Raw genomic sequence first — 22,678 nt, forward strand, 5'->3', positions numbered from 1 at the left:
CCGGGCCCTGTCTGTCAAATTCAATTCAATTCTATCAAACAATGCTTAGTTTTGGACGGATTTGTTCTTTTTTTAAAACTAAGCTTTTGATGATATTTTCTTGTACCAGTGACACAATTTAATTGAATTTTGGTATTTTTGTCTGAAGCATTTATGGCAATTATTGTCCCCTACCGGTTTCACCGGAGGGGACTTATGGTTTGCGCTCCATCAGTAAGTCTGTCAGTCTGTCTGTCACACTTTTCTTGATCCTGCGATAACTTGAAAAGTTCTTCATATTTTTTCATGAAACTTGAAACATGGATAGATGGCAACATGGACATTATGCACGTCATTTCATTTTGTTCCTACGTCAAAAATTCTGGTTGCCATGGCAACAAAAAAAATCCAAAAAAATCTGACAATAGTGGAAATTTATGACAATCGTGGAGCCGGTAGGGGACATATATTGCTTGGCAATAGTCTTGTTGTATATGAGGTTATTGGGACAACAGTTGTAATATGTAGTATTTTGATGGTCTTGCTTGAATGGCGAACCTGTTAAAGATTTCATTAGAGGATGTTGTTATGTGGAGATGCGAATGTTACGTTAGTTCTGGCTACCATAACTTTAAATGTCCCTTTTTATGATTAGCATAGGTGCGTTTACGCACCTATGCTTATGGTATATACCACATTTCAAAAATCCACATCGCTCGGTTACCCATTATGAAGCCTTACCTGATAAAAAATCAGACGAAATATCTATTTAATTTAGTATATGGTCATTCTTACAAAAAAAAATTGTAAACGTTTTTCTAACGTTTTCTTCCAAGAATATTGCTGACACCGTTTTTAGTGAATTTTTCTAAGACCGTTTTATGTCAAAAAATCTTCTTATAACCTAAAACAAATTTCGTCGTAAAACAATTCTATCTGCACTATAAATCTCAATCTCCTACGCAGTGGCCTCCCTTATACTAGAAGTTACTGACCGGGAGAAGCAAGGGAAGTAACTGCTTTGAGGAGTTTCTATAAAAATCTGCATTCAGAAATCTGTATTCAGAACTCAATCTGTTGTGCACATCTGCATCTAACGCTTACCACAAGTTTTACGACAAATTCTTGACGCAGACGAATAGGGTAGCGTCTATTTTCATTTGTGAAAAGATACAGATCTGTCCGTGCTTAAATTTTGAAAGGCTTGGGTAATTATTTTTCATAAGCGTTTCAAACACTGATGTAAATGGAAAGATTATCTATTTAAATAGTCGATAATTGTTTGAAATTATTGATTTGAGAAATTCGCGGATGGCGATATCGAACTACATTATACCACGTGACGCCATTCTTCCCTGTATCTTGCACCTATGCTTTTAACGCCATCGGCGCTCTCGTTTTTGACTGGCGCGACTTTAAAGTTATGGACCAACCCCATTAAGTAAGTCAACCAGAAATTCCCGAAAAGTTGACAGTTAACAAAGACCGGTCCAAAACAGCTTTTAAATGCAGTTATTGGCCCAAATCAACCACTTGATGGAAAGATTGACATTTTTCACATTTAACTGATATATTCTTTCACAAAATACTATCTTAAACATTTGAAATTTATCTTTTCTGCTCTTACATATCGAGAAAAACAGCGATACAACAGACTTTTTTTAAATGAGAATCTCCCGAGATTTCACGGTCATATGACGTTATTTCTATTTTCAGTAACATACCATGTGCTCAAATGTTCAAATTCAGAATGACATTTCCCGGTATTTTAAATTATTCTTCTTGTTTTGTAAACAAATTGTAGTGTAAATACAAATTCAAAGTTAAAATTATTTAAAATTACCTGATTCACTTTGAAATCAGTCTTTTAATCCACCAGATGTAAATTGTTACAAATAATAGATTTCAGAAAACGAAAGTAATGTTAACAATTTCAGCAAAAAAATGTCAAGGTCGATCCGAAAGTATCCAAATGAAAACTCGTTACGTGACAAAGCGACGATGGTGTCAAAATTGTGAATTACAGGCTGACGAGAGTTATTTCATCTATAGTTAGATGCATCTGAAACATTTGAACCTTAAAATATGCCCTGATGCAGTAAATTATATTCATTCACCAATAGTATATGTAGAAATGTATCCAAGAAAATGAACTGTCTTTGATTTATAGCGTGACATAAATATGTTACGACTCTGGTTGACTTTCAATATGGGGTTCGCTTCAGCGTACAGGTCTGTCAACACTATATAAACTGTTCGCTGAAGTTTCTTTAGCTAATGATATGTATGTTGTTTGATGTCGAGTATGCGAAGTGTATTAATCCTTTAAATCACTGTTATGCTAATGCAATGCATTATGAATTCCGGGTAAAGTTGATCTAAAGCTGCCACTGTAAATTTTATTCCAACGATAAAATGGAGATGCTACAAATAAAAAATGTACCTATTTATCCAGGTAAATGTTAAAATGGAAATCTTATTAATATAACTATACTTAATCCACACACATGAATTAGAAAAAAATATTGTACAGGCAGATTCTATAATGTTAATATTTAGAAAATAATAGTAAAGGGTTACATCATTTTCTTTCATATGAACTTAATGCAATGAAAATGACTGCAATAAATGTTCGTACCAGCGCTCCAGCTAGGTCTAAATGGAAGGACCCAGCACTCTCCCACATAAAGGTCCCACCCTGACCGCTTGGACCCCCGCCATGCCCTTTTCTTCTGATCACATTTTAATTCGGCATACTGTATTTGCAGTTTAAATAAATTTACTTAATGTTCAGTTTTAATAGTTAGATTTAGAATAGAAATGATATTTTTAATGTTATTTATAATAGAAACAGTATATTAATTGAAAATACATTTAATATGAAATACAAACCAGTACATGTGCTTTATTGAAAATAGTTTACAGGGATTACATGACTGGGCGCACTAAAGTTCTCTTAAGACAAAAGAGCATCCTTCTCTTTTCTAGTTTTAGCTGAAGCACTGTTAATACTTGCTAAGTCGTTCCTGAGCATGCTCCCCAAACTGTGTCTTGTTCTGGGAAATCTGTGCTTAATGCATGTGCGTAAAGTGTGGTCCCAGATTAGACTGTGCAGTCCGCACGAGCTTATCAGGGTCAACACTCTCTGCTCTTTATAAACTTTTTGAATTTAACATCAGTGCTTTGTTATACTCAAGCTAACCCGTAGAAGTTTTGTTATTTAGGTTAATGTAGCTGTAGCAGCATTTGTTATTTATGCTTTTAAGTATTTGTTAGACCAGTTACATAAATGATGTAAATTCATGTAATTGTTGATTCCTTGCTATTTTTAATCTTTTGAAATATTTGTCATGAATGGCATACCTTTATCTCAATCAAACATAAAAAACTTCATTGTTTATTTTTAATTTGGCTGGTACAAACATATAATTTATAAGTACTGAACAATGAAAATAGACTAATTATAATGTGTGCTCAATTTCTGAAGCAGAATATTTGTAGTATCTGTCAGAATGAATAATCAAAAGTGTTCTTTTTTAAAATTATTTTCTTCTGGCAATTACTTGTATCCCTTTTCAATATGTATAGCCATTCATTAAATGTTTATAAAAAAGTCACTATATATATATACTTTTTCCTATAGTTTCAGCCATTCCTATAGATTCAGTCACCCATATATTTTGGATTTTTCAAAGAAATATCTTGACATTAAACATGTGGGTTTGTTATCTGCATTTTGACAGTTTTTTCACATTTATATTGTTTTTTAATGCAAATTTTAGATTGTTACTGAGAATAATATGATATTGGTAAAATTCTTCAAAAACAATGTTCATACATTGTTGTGAGAAATGAATTAGATCTATATCAACATTGTTTCAAAATGTAAGTGTTTTACTATCCAAATAGATTGGGAAAAATAAGAAATATAAACAATCATTGTTGCTAGGGCACTTTCCTATAATTGGTAAGTAACTCAGAAAACGGCTGATCGTTGAATTATAAGGCATTTTCTGTTGAAAATACATTGAAGTTCAATTTCACACTAATAATAAATGTGTTCATTTAGAAAACATTCCATAGAAGCTCTTAAAAGTGGCTGAACATACTTGCTGTTTAGACTTTGATATTTGCTAGCAGCAGATAAAATTGGCAGTATATTGAAGATGAGATAACCTCATTAATCTTTTTGAAATCCACCTATTTTTATCACGTGAATGTATTGTAGTGGCATACCCTATGTATGTTTTTAATGCTTTTGAAGAATTTCTCTTTACCTTAATTGTACCCATTTATGCCTAACGTCTAGAAAAAAGGCCTTGGCAAACAGCGTAGACCCAGAAGAGACGCCACATGATGCGGTGTCTTATCAGGGTCTGCACTGTTTGCTTAAAGGAATTTCTGTAAGAAATATTCTAAATATACAAATAAATATACTAGACATCCCTAATTTTGGAAATAAATTGATCCAATTTAAAAGGATAGGAGAGTCCACTAGGCATAAATGGGTTAATACAGCATTAATAGGTAATCAATCAGAAATAACAAATCACAAAGCACATACAGCACCAGTTGTTATATTTCTTTGTTTTGTTTTGAATTGTGATCACTGTATTTTTAGCTTTAACTGCCAGTTCGTGTTTTAACTTGTATTCCATTTTACCTCTTGTATTAATACAATTATTAAGATGCCAAGTTTTGTATATATGAGCAATTCAAACATCCATATGAAACTCAGCCCTTCATTATAAATTTTACATTTACATTAGCAAGAACAACATACTGTGGTCATGGTTGGGTCTGCAGTGAATAGCTTGTCAACAAGAAATAAATGCAATGAGGGAAGATAATAAGCGAGTGTTATTAGCTCGGAGTTTTTGGAGAAAAACGGAGGTATTGTCATAGCCAGCTCGTCGCGTGTCCGCCATCCGCGTCGTGCTAAAACCTTAACATTTTGTTAAGGTTTTGAATATTGGCTCTAAAATCAATTTGCTTCCACCTTCATTTTTGAAACTTCATAGGTAGATGCACCTTGATGAGTTCTACACGCCACACCCATTTTGGGTCACTAGGTCAAAGGTCAAGGTCAGTGTGACCTTAAAAAAATCTGACAAGCTTTCATTTATTCAAAACTGCACACGTAGCTGAGCGTGGCACCCGTTATGTGGTGCTCTTGTTTTTGTATTCACCACACAACACAATGCAATGCAATGTGACTAATGCACTATCAAAACGTTTTAATTTCATGAGTGCTGTATCAGCAGATCATTATATTGAAGAAAAGCTAGTTAATAAAGAAGCCGTGCTGGGACATGCGTTTGGAATGCACGCAGTACATTTTTGTTGCAGACAGACCTCACACAAGTTTGAAATAAACTCACACACACACACACACAGAATGATTGGCATTTAGTGATAACACCCGACTTGTCCTTGTTTGTGATGGATTCCCAGACATTCCACTTTTGTGACAACATATCCAAGTGCATGAATTCAGATTCTTATTAATAGGAATCCCCCTTACTAAACTAGTTGACTTAAGCTGCTTACAACTCCTATGTCCCCCACCACTATAGTGGGGGACATATTGTTTTTGCTTGTCTGTTGGTTTGTTTGTTGGTGTGTTTGTTTGCCCCAACTTTAACATTTGCCATAACTTTTGCAATATTGAAGACAGCAACTTCATATTTGGCATGCATGTGTATCTCATGGAGCTGCACATTTTGAGTGGTGAAAGGTCAAGGTCATCCTTCAAGGTCAAATATATGGGTCAAAATCGCTCTTTTAATGTACACTTTTGCAATATTGAAGCTAGCAACTTGATATTTTTCATGCATGTGTATCTCATAGAGCTGCACATTTTGAGTGGTGAAAGGTCAAGGTCATCCTTCAAGGTCGAAGGTCATATATATGGGGACATAGTGTTTCACAAACACATCGCTTGTTTATAAATAAGATCGAGAACTGTTCTCATGCTGAACAAAAATGTCCCCATTTTTTATATGAACAAATATAAAATTTTACCAAAATGCTCAGGTGGGCATGTTCTTATGCTGGTTTATATTTCTGTAAGTCTCGTCACGAGCAGCAACACTTGTCGAGTTATATTGGACACCATTACAAACATCCACTTCTCTCACAGAAGCACCATCATATCCATGTGACCAAGTTCACAAGCTGAGAAATGGTATCAGAACTCCAGCTGTTATCCTTATTGAGTTGCATCATACAAAAAAATCTGCCAGACAATCGCACATCTGTTCTGGACCCAAAAATATACTATAAATTTGAATGTAGATACTTTTTTCATGATTGGCTAAACCATATTTTGTTATGGGATTAATTGCAATTTTAAGAGAAGCGGATTTAACGATAGCGACAATTATATTTATTGTTTTTGAATATCTTAACACAAGTGAGGTTTCAAGTGAAGTTGTCTAATGTGTATTTTGAAGAATATAAAGTCCTTTATGGAGGACGAGGAATGTGTCCCAGCAATCCTTCCTTATTTGATAACTAGACTCACAAAAGTAAGGCTGATTTTTAGCTCATCTATTTTTTGAAAAAAAATTATGAGCTATTGTCATCACCTTGGCGTCGGCGTCGGCGTTGGCGTCGGCGTCCGGTTAAGTTTTGCGTTTAGGTCCACTTTTCTCAGAAAGTATCAATGGTATTGCATTCAAACTTGGTACACTTACTTACTATCATGAGGGGACTGGGCAGGCAAAGTTAGATAACTCTGGCGTGCATTTTGACAGAATTATGTGCCCTTTTTATACTTAAAAAATTGAAAATTTTGGTTAAGTTTTGCGTTTAGTTCCACTTTTCTCAGTAAGTATCAATGCTATTGCATTCAAACTTGGTACACTTACTTACTATCATGAGGGGACTGGGCAGGCAAAGTTAGATAACTCTGGCATGCATTTTGACAGAATTATGTGCCCTTTTTATACTTAGAAAATTGACAATTTTGGTTAAGTTTTGTGTTTAGGTCCATTTTATTCCTTAAGCATCAAAGCTATTGCTTTCATACTTGCAACACTTACTAACTATCATAAGGGGACTGTGCAGGCAAAGTAATGTAACTCTGACTGGCATTTTGACAGAATTATGTGCCCTTTTTATACTTAGAAAATTGAAAATTTGATTAAGTTTTGTGTTTAGGTCCACTTTATTCCTACAGTATCAAAGCTATTGCTTTCATACTTGCAAGATTTATGAACTATCATAAGGGGACCGTGCAGGCAAAGTTATGTAACTCTGACTGGCATTTGGACGGAATTATGGGCCCTTTATACTTAGAAAATTGAAAATTTGGTTAAGATTTATGTTTTGGTCCACTTTACCCCTAAAGTATCATAGATATTGCTTTCATACTTGGAACACTCACAAACTATCATAAGGGTACAGTAAAAGGACAAGTTTTATAACTCTGGTTGTCATTGTTACGGAATTATGGCCCTTTTTTGACTTAGTAACTTTTAATATATGGTTAAATTTTGTGTTTCGATCCACTTTACTTCTTAAGTATCAAGGCTATTGCTTTCAAACTTCAAATACTTACATGCTATCATGAGGTTACTGTACCTGGCAACTTGAATTTTACTTTGACCTTTGAATGACCTTGACTCTCAAGGTCAAATTATTAAATTTTGCTAAAATTGCCATAACTTCTTTATTTATGATTAGATTTGATTGATACTTTGATGAAACTACTCTTACCTGACATACCACAATAGACTCCACCCAAACCATCCCCCGTGCCCTCCCCCCCTCCCCCCCCCTCCCCCCCCCCCCCCCCCTAATTTTTTTTTTTTTTTAAGATCATCTCACAAATGACCACCACACCCTCACACTATACCCCCCCACCCCCCCCCCCCCACCCCACCCCCCCCCCTAATTTTTTTTTTTTTTTTTTTTTTTTTTTAAGATCATCTCACAAATTACCACCACACCCTCACACTATACCCCCCCCCCCCTCCCATTTTATTTTTTTTTAAACTGTTATGTTTGAAATACCGTCCAACCATCGCACCCAAACCCCCCCCCCTCCCATCGCCCCCCCCAACCCCCCCCCCCCCCCCAATTTTTTTTTTTTTTTTTTTTTTTTTCGCTTTTTTGGAAGATAATGTAATAAATGTCCACAACCCCACACTATACACCCCTCTTCACTCCACTCCTCCCTCCTTTGTGATTGAAAATGAGAGTCCCTTCACCTTTAAAAAGAAAAAAGATGAGCGGTCTGCACCCGCAAGGCGGTGCTCTTGTTTAATTATAGCTGCAATTTCCAGATATGTAGATTTTAACGAAATGTATTACATTTCGTGTGATATCTGTACTGGGGGGAGGACTGATGGAATTATCCTTAGGAAGCCCAAACTGTATGATGACCACCTACCAAACTCACATGCGCTGGAAACAGGCATTGAATCTGGGTTGCCTCCAAGAGAAATTCGTATATATTAGAAGTTTGTGTACCAACTACTAACTGGACAGCCAATATCTCAAGTTTTTGGGTGAAATATATATATATATATATATATATATATATATATATATATATATATATATATATATATATATATATATATATATATATATATATATGCCCATCCCTCGCTTAAGAAGGGGAAAGCACATTCTAATTAAAAAACCATCAATACACTAGTATTAAGCATTCATAACAACTGATTTGTTTTGGTATTTTTATTTCTTAGTCACATGTGACAACCTACAATATACTAATAACTATCATAAAATCTCTATGCAAAACAAAAAAAACTGCAATAATATATGATCATGTGACAATATAAAGTTACCTGATTATGGTATAATAATTAATAAGAATAAAAAATTATATTGTCCTTATTATCACACATATATATATATATAAACTAGAAAACAACAGTAGAAGGTGCAAAGCAAATTTCTCATTGAGCTTCCAATATTGAACTGCCAAGAGTTATAATGTACAATTGTATCTTTAAGTCCACGACAAATATACACAAATGCATCAATCAGTACTTGAATAATAAAGCTGGTACTTTAGTGCATTATTTATAAGTTACATTTTTATGTGAAAATCACCATTAATTTAAGAATAACATTATATGAAAATAGATGTACGATTTACAAGTAGAACAGGGTATACTGAATACAATAGACCAGAAGACACAAACAAAAACTGATTAACATGGTTAAATGAGATTCAAATTAAAGCCACTCGCACAAAACATAAAGTTGTGATGATTGAAAAATTTATAAAATGAGCAAAAGAACGAATTTCAAATAAAAAAGACGTATTAAGAACACAGCTGTATTATTTAACTGATTAATTACACTAATCTTCCAACATAAAGTAAACAGATTCGGGTCCATGCAGCTAAATCTTGATTTTCACAAACTGAATATAATTGACATAAAGTAGCAACATCCACGTGTTTTGACAAAAGTCTATTTTTAAAGGTTGACAACAATGTCCACACAATGAGACTGAACACTGGAGTTTGAGGCAAAATAGAGGAGAACACATGATATTCTGGATAAATTTCCATGGTAACAAGTACCTGTACAATGCTATCACATTTATAACCTTTACGCCTCTTAATTTTGTTAACAAACACATAAATACTACTACAGTAAGCTTATCGTCATCAAAACATTTATCATACCAGTATATGAAATTCTTGGCAAACATAAACGCAACATTTATTGCCTATAAACTGTTTCAGTTCTTTAAAAACGTTGCTTACATTACATGTTTACAGACTCTACTTTCTTTGCCAATTAACCCATTTATGCCTAGTGGACTCTCCCATCCTTCTAAATTGGATCAATTTATTTCCAAAATTAGGGATGTCTAGTATATTTATTTCTATATTTAGAATATTTCTTACAGAAGTTCCTTTAAGCAAACAGCGCAGATCCTGATGAGACGCCGCATTATGCGGCGTCAGTCTCATCTGGGTCTACGCTGTTTGCCAAGGTCTTTTTTCTAGACGCTAGGAATAAATGGGTTAATTCTGGCTTTATTTAACCTTTTGCACATCACTAGATGAGATCTTCAGATGGTCTGTAAATGAAAACAGATTAAAGAGGATAGTTGGTTTAAAACATGAGCAATTTAGGGTTAACAAGCGTACAACCTATGAAAAGAACAGATACAAAATGGGAAATAATATTACTAGTAATTTATATGATGTGTCTTCTGGACTGGCCGAGAACAACTTCCATTAATCATTAAATACTGGTATACTTAGCATTGTGATGAAACTGGCTAAATATTTATTTACACAACAACTTTGCCGATGTATTCCCACCAAAATTACGAACATACATAAGAACATGGATATTTAAAGCCATCAATGAGAACATGAACAATATTATTTACATGTACACGCAGTCTTTGTTATGTCTTTTCTTTATTTCATACTCCATCAACTCTATGTATCATTTGTGTACAGAAATGTGCAACAACTTAGTTTTGAAAACTATACTTTAAAATTATATTCATGAAATAAAAAGAAAAAAAAACGAAAAATTTCAACAGAAGAAAACAAACACATTAATACTAGCATTGAGGAAAACAAATAACCACACAAAACAATTATATTATCAACAAAAAACTTATATAAATTTAAAGATACAAAATTAAAACAAAAAAAAGACATCAACAACGATTACTAAAAACTTGCTATGGTATTTAGACAGAGTATTCAAAACTATATCCAAATCTGCAAAAAAAAAGAAATATAAACAAACAAAACGGTCGTAAACGGTTAAAAACTATCTATTACCCGTCATGATATACGTCACTGAGAAGCACTCCTAAGTTCGACCAGCTGTGTTCATGACGTCACAAATGGGGGCTCACTTGGGATAGATAAATAGTTATTTGCTCACATGAAAACTTAGGCTAGGAGCGACACATTCTAATGTTGTTGTTTTTTTAGAAAAGAAAGTTTATTAATATATTTTGAAGATTATTGTAATGTGTGTCTTAAATATTTATTAAAATTAACAACAACTAACAATTAAGAAGGTAACAAAAAAGAAGATTAAACACTCATAAACACACATTTGTAAAATTACCAAACATATTTACATTTATTATAATACGATATTTTCCTAAACACAATGTGGACATAGGAATGTCTCATCCCTTCTAAAAGCCAGTTTTTCGTGGCAATTGCGCTGCAGTAAAGAGCTTAAATTGAACAATAAACGTCTTAAATTGGACGTCTATTAATGCGTCGATCTAATTTATGAATGTCCCCTTATGAGCCCCAGGTAAACAAAGCGCTTATTTACGGAGAATTGTCTTACCTCCCCTGAAAACTGCACCGTCCCTGGTAATTTAGAAAAGAGTATTTTGATGGATGTTTTATGAATTTAATGGTAATTTAAAGAATATAAGTGCGATAAATGCATGAAAAATGAGGTATCGATAATTGACATAATTTAAGCTTCGTTATTCATAAAGACCTGTTTAAACCGCATTTTTATGAGATGTTGACGGAATTACGACTTCTGTTATGAGTTTTCGCAGGAAGGCTGGCGCGTGAGGTAAGTGCTGGTATTCGAAAATACGTCATAAAAAACTGATCGAACTTACGCACCTGATCGAAATTAGGCACACAGAGGATATATATCCTAACAATTTACTTTCCCAGAGGTCTGATCCAACATACAATAACAAATACATGATAAGTTCCAGAGACAGTAACAATGGCTTCTAATCAAATATCCTCTCATGTTCACTGTTCACACCAGTCCTCCACTTTATCAGCCAGAGCCGCGTTCTGGGAAGACTGGGCTTAATGCATGTGCATAAAGTCCACACAGGCAAATTAAGGACATTTTCCGCTTTAATGAATTTTTTCATTTTGAAAAAAGTCTCTCGTAAACAAAAAGGCAGAAAGTGTCACCCCTGATTAGAATGTGCTGACTGCGCAGGCTAATCATGGATGACACTTTACGCACATGAATTAAGCTCAATTTTCACAGAACTTGACTAAGTTGCCCACTGTCCCTCAAACAATCTCAATGGTAATAGCATCTAGTTGGCGAATACATCTTCCATGGGCACCCTTATGTTCTTCACCTACACAGCCTGGTAGAGAAACTCGTCACCTTGACCTTGATCTGCATCCTCCCAGTCGAGATCGAGCCTTCAGCAGTACAGAAAGTTATAGCACCTCATATGTGTACTTATTACTCTTACTGTGTAATCATTTATATTAATTTGCATTTAATTTTAAGGTTTAATAAACAAGAAGCCCATGAGGGCCTGAATCACTCTTCTGCTTTAAACACTGTGCAAGTTTGGAAAGAACAAGGGTTGTTTGTAAAACATGCATGCCCCTCATATGGGCTGTCAGTTGTAGTGGCAGCCATTGTGTGAATACGTTTATTGTCACTGTAACTTTGACCTTTGACCTAGTGACCTGAAAATCAATATGGGTTATCTGCCAGTCATGATCAATGTACCTATGAAGTTTCATGATCCTAGGCCTAATTATTCTTGACTTATCATCAGGAAAGCATTTTACTATTTCAAGTCACTGTGACCTTGACCTTTGACCTAGTGACCTGAAAATCAATAGGGGTCATCTGCCAGTCATGATCAAAGTACCTATGACGTTTCATGATCCTAGAGTAAGCTTTCTTGAGTTATCATCCGGAAACCATTTTACTGTGTCAAGTCACTGTGACCTTGACTTTTGACCTAGTGACCTGAAAATCAATAGGGGTTATCTGCGAGTCATGATCAATGTACCTATGAAGTTTCATGATCCTATGCATAAGCGTTCTTGAGTTATCATCCGAAAACCATTTTACTGGTTCGAGTCACCTTGACCTTTGACCTAGTGACCTGAAAAATCAATCGGGGTCATCTATGAGTCATGATCAATGTACCTATGAAGTTTCATGACCCTAGGCGTAAGCGTTCTTGAGTTATCATCAGGAAACCATTCGATGGACGGACCGACAGACGGACCGACCGACCGACCAACATGTGCAAAACAATATACCCCCTCTTCTTCGAAGGGGGGGGGGGCATAATAAGATGGAAACTGTGTACTTAATCGCGCAAACAAGGAGAATTTTCTCAAATTCAAGGGGAGATTCTTGTGTACTTATTTCTCCAATACTGCTCATATTCAATAGGGTTCAAGTCCTCCTCGATATAAAGATACTGTGCAAATTTGGAAATAATTGGATGAAAACTCTAGAATTAATTGCGTAAACAAGCGGGATTTCAAAATTTTCTCATATTCAATGGAAAGTCATTCTGGACTTATTGCTTCAATATTGCTCTTTTTAAACAAGAGCTGTAAGAGGACAGCGCACTCGACTATTCGAGTGCTTGACAGTATAACGTAAGCCATCATGGGGAAATTGTTCATATTAAATAATTTATTAGACGATCTTTCAAAAATAAAATAAAATAAAATAAAAATATTTTTTTTTTGGGGGGGGGTATGGGGGGGGGGGGGCTGAGAGGGGGGTATAATGTGGGGTGTGGTCATTTATTAGATGATCTTTCAAAAATAAAAAAAATGAAACAAAAATGATTTTTTTTGGGGGGGAGGGGGGGGGGGCAGGGATTCTGGGTTGGGGCGTGGGGTATTGTTTGGGTGGAATACATTGTGGTATTCAGGTAAGTGTTGTTTTGTCAAAGTATTAATAAAATCTGATCATTAATAAAGAAGTTATGGCAATGTAACTAAAGTAATATGCATATTGTAAATGGAAAAAGGGCCATAATTCTTACAAAATTCTTGATACAGTTGTCTGCTCTTGTTTATAGATTGGGGTCATGTTGATAAAGAAGTTTGCAAAATATGAAAGCAATATGTCAAGGGACTGTGCACGTTTGCCAAGAATTGGATGAAACTTATGGACTTTATCACATAAAAAAACTGAATTTTCATTTTTTTTCTCAAATTCTGGACTTCGATATTGCTCATTCTCAATATATAGGGTTTGACTCATCATTCAGATAAACACATTGTGCAAGTTGGGAAATAACTGGATGAAAACTGTGAACTTTATTGCGTAAGCAAGCCTTATTTCACAATTTTCTCAAATTCAAGGGGAGATAATTCTGGACTTTTTACTCTGATGTAACCATTTTCAATAGGGTTCGAGTCCTCATTTATATATAGACACTGAACAAGTTTGAAAAGAATCGGATGAAACTGTGGACTTTATCGCGTAAACAAGGAAAAGTCTAACGCACGGACGGACGAAAACCACGCCATCCCATAAGCTCTTTTTCCTTCGGCCAGTAGATCTAAAAATTACTTTTTCACGGACACGCTGATTCATGGAGTTTAATGTTCAGAAAAAATTAGAACTGTGATCTTTCTCCGTGTTTTTGTAAATTTATGAATCAGTCAACACACATATGTCCCAAATATAATAATGATTTTACACGTGAATGTTGATATACTTAGAAAGATATGGGCTTGGTGCAAGAGTGAATGTTGATATACTTAGAAAGATATGGGCTTGGTGCAAGAGTGAATGTTTATATACTTAGAAAGATATGGGCTTGGTGCAAGAGTGAATGTTGATATACTTAGAAAGATATGGGCTTGGTGCAAGAGTGAATCTTGATATACTTAGAAAGGTATGGGCTTGGTGCAAGAGTGAATATTGATATACTTTGAAAGATATGGGCTTGGTGCAAGAGTGAATGTTGATATACTTAGAAAGATATGGGCTTGGTGCAAGAGTGAATGTTGATATACTTAGAAAGATATGGGCTTGGTGCAAGAGTGAATGTTGATATACTTAGAAAGATATGGGCTTGGTGCAAGAGTGAATGTTGATATACTTAGAAAGATATGGGCTTGGTGCAAGAGTGAATGTTGATATACTTAGAAAGATATGGACTTGGTGCAAGAGTGAATGTTGATATACTTAGAAAGATATGGGCTTGGTGCAAGAGTGAATGTTGATATACTTAGAAACATATGGGCTTGGTGCAAGAGTGAATGTTGATATACTTAGAAACATATGGGCTTGGTGCAAGAGTGAATGTTGATAGGAGTCATGTTCTGGGAAAATTTGGCTAATTGCATATGCCTTAAGTGTCGTCTCAAATTAACCTGTGCAGTCAGCATACTTCCTAACGGGAGTCATTGTGCACAAACTGTAAGGCTATTTTAAGAAACAGTGATCTGGACTATGACTCAATCGGACCCAAATGCATCTCCACGCTAGACATTTCAGCTAAAGATAGGAGTTGTTTACCTGTATCTATAAGTACATAAAGTAAAGTAAAGGGTATGATTCGATAAATTGCAGAGTTATGGGTCTTGTTTGGTGACCTCGCATAATAAAATCCCAAAGACATGTGTCAAGTTTCAATTGAATATCTGTAGTACTTGTATGTACTTTTTGCATCAAAACCATAAAATGAATTTCAACTTGCATGCAAACCTTTCCCTGACTTTCCGAAAGGGTACAAAAGGGAAATAATCACACTAAAAGGCTGGTCAAAGTAATAGGTCTTGGTCAGTGACTGTTTATACAGACCCTGAACACATATGCTAAGTTTTATTTCAATAAGGGGCATAACTCTGCTAAATTCGATGTAAGAGTTACGGAACTTGGTCAGTGACCAGTAAAAAGTTGTTAATGAATAACTGTAGTAGCAACAGTGAATAGGAGGCATTGCTTGACCAGACAATTATGCAGACCCGTACACCTATATACAACTCAACAGCGAGATTTGGGTATAGTTAATTTTATTTAAAGAATAGTGAAGCTAAAAATTCATCATTCTAGTTTAAAAGCTTTGAAACAATCCTATTTTGAAAGTGAATGTCATAGAATAAAATTGTGCTATATATATATCACTTAAAGTCCTGTTTAAATTAAAGAATTTGGAAGAATTTGTATAGATCACTTTTAAAATTGAGATGTAATATATTTATTACATACTGTTATATAACATCATATGAACAAAGTCTGCAAAAAACAACATCTGTATTACATCTGTACAACCCCATACCCTGGTGAAGCAGCGTGAGCCGCCTCTACAGCATTTCTCATGTCCTTCCGGTTCCCCTCGCCCACATGCCCGATCACCTTGCCATCCGGGTTGATCACCGGCCGGGCGTACTCCGCATCCGGCCTCTTCTGTGCCCCGCCATAGTACATCTTGTAGGTGCGATCAACCCTGCAGGGAAAGATTGTGTTATTAAACAAAACAGGATATTTAGTCAACTTAAGCATTACAAGCTTATCGTTTAACAAACATACAATACAAAGGTACGTGGCATGAGATATGTTAGGTTTGAACAAGTACAAGTATACATGTTTACTGTGAATATATTGATATATGTTTAGCATCATCAGAGTAAGAGAGTTAACTGTAAAATAAACATGCAATTAATTAAAACAAGAAACCGTCGGAGACGGGTGATGTTCCCCAAAGTGTTTTTTGTCACAATATTGCACTCTATATTCAGATAAAAGGAAATGTCTTGAGGGGCATAACTTTGGACAAAATAATACGATGGATGGTTTAGCATCTTAAAAATTTCAAAGGGCCATAACTCTCTAAATAAATCATCTAACCAGAACCCACAAATAACATTCGCATCTCCTCAAGGTAGTTAAGCTTCCCATAAAGCTTCATTGAATTCCAGTCAGTAGTTGGGGAGAAATAGCCCGGACAATAATTGCACTATATGTACAGTTCATAGAAAATTTCAAAGGGCCATAACTCTGTGAAAAATCATCCGACCAGAACCGGCTGATAATATGCACATCTCCTCTTTGTAGTGAAGCTTCCCATAAAGTTTAATTGAATTCCGGTCATTAATTGCTGAAATATAGCCCGGACAAAAATTGTGCACGGACGGACGGACACACGCACGGACAGACGAAGCGGCGAGTATATGCTCCCCCCAAAAAGTTTGGGGGAGCATACAAATATTTTTCAAGTCTGATCAGTTATACGAAAACGTATGTTTATTTTCCTAAAAATATTTATATACTTCTATTGTATATTTAACTTAAATATTTACATCTATCCAATCTTACATTATAGTAGTATTTAAAATGTGACACAGCAAGATTTTTTTCTGTAAGTTATTAATGTGTATTAAGTATCAATAAATATTTATATTTCTTTCTTTAAAAAGTTATTTACTAAGAAAAAAATAGGACAAGCTTTACATATTAAATCATTCTGTTTCATTACACTAAACAATGAATTTAACTGTAAATAAACTATTTGCTCCATAACCCAAATGTATACATAGTAAAATAAAATCTAAACAAGAGCACCGCATAACGGGTGCCACGCTCGGCTACGGGTGCAGTTTTGAATAAATGAAAGCTTGTCAGAATTTATTTTTTTACAGGTCACAGTGACCTTGACCTTTGACCTAATGATCCAAAAATGGGTGTGGCGTGTAGAACTCATCAAGGTGCATCTACATATGAAGTTTCAAAGTTGTAGGCTGAAGCAATTTGATTTTAGAGCCAATGTTCAAAACCTCAACAAAATGTTAAGGTTTTAGCACGACGCCGGCGGCGGACGTCGGACGACGAGCTGGCTATGACAATACCTCGGGTTATCCCCGAAAACGCCGAGCTAAAAATAAACGTTGCCTCAGTATTTCAACGAACTACACAAACTCCTACTTTGGTATTTTGCCCTTTGGTGTGCCATCATCGAGGGTGGGTCGCTGTGGTATGGTGGCCCCGAATGTCTTGAGGTCAAGGTTGACATTGGCAGGGCGGGGTCTGGACTCCCAGGCTGGGCGCACATACTCATACAAGCCCTGTGAGTGGACAGAAATCATTTTTAAAATGAGCCTTGTTCTGGAAAACTGGGCTTAATGCATGTGCATAAGGTGTTGTCCCAGATTAGCCTGTGCAGATTACACAAAGTAATCAGGGACGACGCTTAAACTGATTTTTCGCTAATAAGAGACTTTCTTTTAATGAAATATACCATAAAAGTGGAAAAAGTCGTCCCTGATTAGACTATGCAGATTGCTGCAGGGACAACACTACGCACATGCATTAAGCCCAGTTTTCGCAGAATGTGGCTCGTATCATCAAAAAATCTAACGAATTAAGCATTTGTTGGTAAATTATACCGGATCAACAATAACAATAAAAGAAATCGTAATTAAGGTAAACTCTGCATGACAGGGTTTTTCTTCACCTGTTGGGAAAGTCAATAAAGGCTTTGTGAAATGGGGGGGGGGGGCATAAAAATTTACATGGGGAAAAATTCCAATGTGAGGGAATGAAAAATTAAGATATCTTCCAGGGAAAACGTGCATGATTAAAACTATTGTTCATGGCGCTGACTTAATAAGGAAATAGAGCCTAGAATTATGTCTTATTGAATATTTCCTTTACAAATGTTTCAAATTTTAATAATGAACATGTTCGCAAGCAGTGCACCATTTTCATGAAAAATATATAAATTTCCAGAAAAATGATTTGATTTTCAAAATTTATGTATATACTTTAGCACAGCTTCAAACTGTTAACCGTAACATAATAACAATTCCACATTACCTTCTTAAATTGAACATTTTAACCCTTATGTTTCCAGAATCTGTTGGCTTTATTATAAATGTTCTTAAATAGTTTCGACAATGACCAAAACCTTAAGTATCATAATGTCATGTTATGGTGAAATGGCTTCTTCTTTGATTTACTTTATGCAAACTTGTTTTAACAAAGACTGTCATTCATAAAATATCTCCCTAAATAAGGAAAAGAACAAAACTTTGTCAACTGTATTTTTTTATTTAGGAGTAAAATATCATAAGTAAAATTAAAAATTAATATTGAAAAAATGTTGTATATTTATGTAAGAAAACTGATTTAAACTCATTTTTAAAGTGAAAAATTATGTGTGCCAAAAAATTTAGAAGTGTACAAGAGATTTGTTCGTCAGAAACACAATGCCCCCTATTGCGCCGCTTTGAATTTATATATATATATATATATTACATTTGACCTTGAAGGATGACCTTGACATTGAACTTCCACCGCTCAAAATGTGCAGCTTCATGAGAACGCCGCTTTGAAATTATTATTTTTTGACCTTTGACCATTGAAGGATGACATTGACCTTGAAGGATGACCTTGACCTTGAACTTCCACCACTCAAAATGTGCAGCTTCATGATAACGCCGCTTTGATTTTTTTTTACCTTTGACCTTGAAGGAAGACCTTTACCTTGAACTTCCACCACTCAAAATGTGCAGCTTCATGAGATACACATGCATGCCAAATATCAACTTGCTATCTTCAATATTGAAAAAGTTATGGCCAATGTTAAAGTTTTCGGACGGACAGACGCCATATATTTGGCATTTGACCTTGAAGGATGACCTTGACCTTCACCTTTCACCACTCAAAATGTTCAGCTCCATGAGATACACATGCATGCCAAATATCAAGTTGCTATCTGCAATAGTGAAAAAGTTATGACCAATGTTAAAGTTTTTTCGGACGGACGGACAGACTGACAAACACACATACACACATACTGACATACTGACTGACGGACAGTTCAACTGCTATAAGCCACCCTACCGGGGGCATAAAAACTGCTTGTGCAAAGAATTATATGGAGAACTGAGCATGATGTAATTTATTCAACATGCTTTTTAAACTATAAGATAAGATACACATTTAGGAACATTTCTTACCTCTTTGTCCACATCTCTTCCATAACCGCTCTGTCTGTAGCCTCCAAAGCCAGCAGGCGCATCAAACATGTTGTGGGAGTTCACCCAAATTGTACCAGCCTGAAGAAAAATGGATTTAAGTCAGCTTAAGAAAGCATAAGGAATTTTATTCAGGCAGGCAAAAGTTCTTATTTTATTTACGTAATTGCATTCTGATAAGTTTGATGTATACATTTTTATGGAAACACAGATCACTCTTCAGGGTATAATTTCGTTTGCCATGTCATTGTGAATATCTGATAAACAGCTTAACATCAGTGACATGACCCCTGACCTTGATGCTGATGGCGACCTCCATAGCGAGGCTGAGGTTCTCTGTCCACACGCTGCCTGCCAGACCGTACATAGAGTTGTTGGCCAGGGTGATGGCTTCCTTTGCAGTACGGAAAGGCAAGACCACCAGAACTGGGCCGAATATCTGCAAGGGTAATAGTGGGCCATAAGATGCTGCAGATTAAAATATAAAGTTTTATGTAGCTATTTTGATCTTACATTGATCAGATTTGTCGTTTTTCATTGGTGTAGTCTAGTTACTAAAATAAACTGAACGTTAGGAATGGGCCAAAAATATGCAAGGGCAATAGTAGGTCATTGTATAAGCGCTGGGAAAAGAATGAAAACAACTAAGATAAATTCATTACACCGCTTTTTACAGATACGATATGGTGTGATACAGGGTAAAACATTGATACCAGACTTTAGCAGGGCTAATATTATCCCTTTTTTAGTTATACAGATCCAAGTATTCTAATGGAATTAAATGGTGTCCATCTTGACATGGGGAAGTGAATTACAATTGGGAAGCGTTTGATGGATTCTTCTAAAAGAAAACTGGTTCTTCCCAACAAATGGACTCGTATATTGTCTGAATAAACCCCTCTCGCTTTTATCACAATCTAGCTTGAATAAACTTCTTTAAAGAAAAACCAAGATTTTTCACAACAAGAACTTTTGATGCAAATATTGACATAAACAGATGGAGCTTATGGCCACTCCACAGAAGTATTCAATTATAAATGTGATTCCCTCAGATAAATGAATAGAATATTGATTTGATTACCTCTTCGGCGACTTCTCTGGATACAGTCTGGACGTTTGTGATGAGGGTGGGATGATAGTAGCAGCCGCGGGCAGGAAAAGGGGCTGTCGCTTGATACACCTGCATAGTGACAATAACTATATAAATTAGAGTATTCAAGTTGATTCTTTTATTACAGCTTTATTACAGTAATTCCTCAATGCCATTTGAAAATTTCCCAAAAGGAAGGAAAATTGCGTCAATTATGTTCCAAAAGCGCATTATCTTCAAGTAAACAAATAAAATGAGCACTGAAACTGAACATTTCAAGCAAAAAAAAGCATGTTAAACCATGTTTAAATGGGTTTGTGAAATTAGGAACCAAGCAATTGAAAAGACCCACAATACCCAATCTGAAGATTTCACGACACAAATTTTCCCAATTTCAGTGTTTTCGGGTTAAGGGTATCACGTTTAAACGGACGTGTTGCGTGTTTTGCTCACAAACGTTTACAAAAACAGTAAACTTTTAAACGACAGTCAATATCAACATAATCCATCTTTCATTACGTTACGACTTTGCAAAGCTTATTAACTTATTAACAACTGCTGAAAAAGACTTGTATGTGTATCAAGTGCGCCAGATGGCCCTTATTCACAATACCGAAACAATACACCACATACGGACTAAACGTCTGGAATATTTGACGCGCGTCGGCACGAAGTGCTTGAGAAAATTTTTCCTCCCATTTGTTGCATGAGCATGCCCCAAAGCGTCTTAAACATTCGACGCGCGTCAGCACAAAGTGCACGAGAAAATTTTCCTGCCGTTTTTTCATCGGCATTCATTTTTTAGAGATATGGCAAACGAGACAGGTCGCGGAAAAAATCACCGTATTGGAACTTTTTTTTACTCAATTTGAAGTATGCGGAAAAGTTTAAATGTAACTTGTTTGCAACAGAGTTATCGTACAAAGGGGAAAGTATGGGGACCATGGCAAACCACATGAAAAGTGTGTGCCAGAAACTGCCGTACAATCAGAGCGAGTGTTTTCCGTTCCTGGAGCTACCATTACTAAGCTTAGTGCGTCCTTAGACTCTACATCAGTGGACAAACTGGTGTTCCTCCACAAATCTATTGAGTAAACCTTTACGGGACGACGGATACGCAAGTCACGCCAGCGAGTTCATTCTTGATGCAGCAAATTAAATGAACATATACTCGTTTTGGTGTACATCTTGTTAAGTAAAACATAGAAAATTTACAACCGGATTACTCTTATTGAAGAAATGTGGGTTGGATATCAATTGGTCTTTGTTAAAAATATAACGGCATATAAGTAGACAAAGTGTAACCCAATGGTTCTATAACGACGAGAACAGTTGGTTTTAATATGACGTCATTGCACGAATGGGATATGCACTGGATATAACTTCCAAAAATAATTACTACTTTCAGTTTGGAAATGCAATGGCACTGATGCTTTTGAAACGGACACAGGGATAACATTTCGTTTATTTCATTTCGTTTAAACGTTTAGAAAAATCTGTAAACGTGATACCCTTATTTTCGAGTTAGTTTTTTGCAATCAGCGCGGCACCGGTACTTTTCACAATTGGAAACAAAAAATCCCTAACATGTTTATAAGCACAGCAGGGTCTGTCTCATCAACGATAAATTAAAATCACTTTTGATTTTTTTTATAATTCACAACCAATATACATGTGTACATTTGTGACCTATATGTCACCAATACAAACACTTATATATGGAAAAGGAACAATACAATTTCTTAACATGAATTATCTTCATTTTTTATTAACAACCGACTAACAATAACCATGGACAATTTTCCAATGATGATAAGATGTTTTTGTAAATGTAAAATCAAAAACAAATCAACATCTTCTATACAGTGGAAACCCTCTAAACCTG

General features: G+C 35.5%; 1 long non-coding RNA gene across 1 annotated transcript in view; it reads right to left on the minus strand.

Moving 5' to 3' along the window:
- Positions 1-2,283: 2,283 nt before the first annotated feature.
- LOC127853051 (uncharacterized) overlaps positions 2,284-22,678 on the minus strand; it is a 47,944-nt gene continuing 27,549 nt past the window's right edge. Inside the window, exon 2 of the long non-coding RNA XR_008036416.1 lies at positions 2,284-2,422. This is a non-coding gene — a long non-coding RNA (uncharacterized LOC127853051). The remainder of the gene's footprint in view (positions 2,423-22,678) is intronic.

The sequence above is a fragment of the Dreissena polymorpha genome, chromosome 12 (genome assembly GCF_020536995.1).
Source record: "Dreissena polymorpha isolate Duluth1 chromosome 12, UMN_Dpol_1.0, whole genome shotgun sequence".
NCBI lineage: Eukaryota > Metazoa > Mollusca > Bivalvia > Myida > Dreissenidae > Dreissena > Dreissena polymorpha.